Source organism: Arachis hypogaea, chromosome 17, assembly GCF_003086295.3.
Source record: "Arachis hypogaea cultivar Tifrunner chromosome 17, arahy.Tifrunner.gnm2.J5K5, whole genome shotgun sequence".
In the NCBI taxonomy this organism is placed as follows: domain Eukaryota; kingdom Viridiplantae; phylum Streptophyta; class Magnoliopsida; order Fabales; family Fabaceae; genus Arachis; species Arachis hypogaea.
The window spans coordinates 77338581-77340353 of record NC_092052.1 but is presented as its reverse complement, the minus strand read 5'-3'; positions in this window follow the sequence as shown (position 1 = coordinate 77340353).

The window sequence follows — 1773 nt, the reverse complement described above, 5'->3', positions numbered from 1 at the left end:
TTATTCTCATAATAAATATGTTACTAGTGTCATTTATGCTAGTAGCTCAGAAAATAATTTTTAGAGATGTTTTTACAAGTGTTCCAATACATCTAGTTTTAGTAGTTATACACCTGAGATATTTTAATATTATTTTAACCCACCTCCAAGCCAACCAATCACAACTCACCCTACACCTCCAAGACACTACAAGGGTGTCTCATTTCTTCATTTTGGCCGAAAATAACAAGAGAGAAAAGAGAGAAACTTTCATGAATACTTAATCTTCAAAGCTTGATTTCTTCTGAACTAAAACTCAAATCAAAATTCCGATTTCACCAAAATGATCCTTTCTTCTTCCTCTACATAACCATATAACATATCAAGGCTGAAAATAAGGTGAGATGGCTGTCTCCCTCCCTCTTCAATTCGGTTTTCAAGGAAAACCATGCAAAACATGTGTTTTCTTGATGTTTTTCCTTAGGAATCATGCTTAACTTGACTTGAGGGCCAAGAAACGTGAATTTTCAGCAAGTATAAGGTCAGAAATCATTTCCTAACATGCTGAGTGAGATTTGTTTAGTTGAGGATTTTTGGATTTAAAGTTTTTCTTGATGTGATTTAAGAGGAAAAAGTGCTTAAGGACCACCTGAAACTATAACCGAATTAGGAGCAGCAAAACCAGGTAGGGTGTGACGAATTTAATCTTGATTTATTGTGTTTTAGATGTGTGATTATGATATGGTTTGGTTATGCTTGAAATTGATTGCTTATATGAGTTATTCTTGGTGAAAGTTTGTTGAAAATTTGATGAAATTTGATGATATTTAAGCTATGAATGTTGTTCTTGAGGGCTGCTGGAAAAACGAAACCTAGAGCTTAAAATGGGGTTCAATTTGTGTTAAAATCATGTAGAAAAGATGGGGTTTTAGTGGCTGCTAATTTATTATGAATTATGGTAAAAATCGGTTGCTAGAAAGACTGAAAAACGGCTAAATACAGAGAAAGAATCTGAAGAATTTATGAAGAACATGAAGAACACTTTGAGTGTGGTGAAGAACAATGAAGAACACCTTTTAAATCTTGAAAAGGGCAAGGAAGTAAATATTTTGGTGTTTGAGGGGTTATTTTGTAATTTCTGAAAGTTAGGGTGGTTAAAGTAGAAATATTAAAAGTTACGGGTGGTAAAAAGTGAATTTTAAAGTTAAAAGTTGAAGTGGGGTAATTTTCAAAAATATATTAATAAAATAATAAATAATAATATTTAATTAAAAATAATATTTTAATAAAAATAATAAAATAATGCAAAAAAGGTAGTTTTCTGTAAAAACTTTAGAAAGACAACTTTAAGCGCAGAATCTCATAATTACCTTCATAAAACACTTAGGGAGTGGTAAGAACATATTAGTGAGGCAAAGATAAAGGAAAGATAAAAAGTTGAAGAAAATATAAGAACCAAAGAAAAGTCTGTAAGGTTTTAATGACAGAAAAACAGACAGAGATTAGTGAACGAACTAGGGCAACATAGTTAGTTCTTGAGTTCCGACTAGGGTTAGGTATAATATGAAAAGTTAAAATGTTTCAGTATAGACTTAATGAACCTATACTTGGAACAGACTAACTATTCATACCGAAATTTACATAAGCTTTAAATACATACGTTAAGCAGAGAAATCAAAGCAGAGTAAAGAAACACAGAGAACAGAGTAACCAGAGAAGAATAAAGGGATACAGAGAAAAGAGTAATCTGATAAAGAGAAATGGTTTGAGTTAAGATGTTGTAAAAGTAAAAGC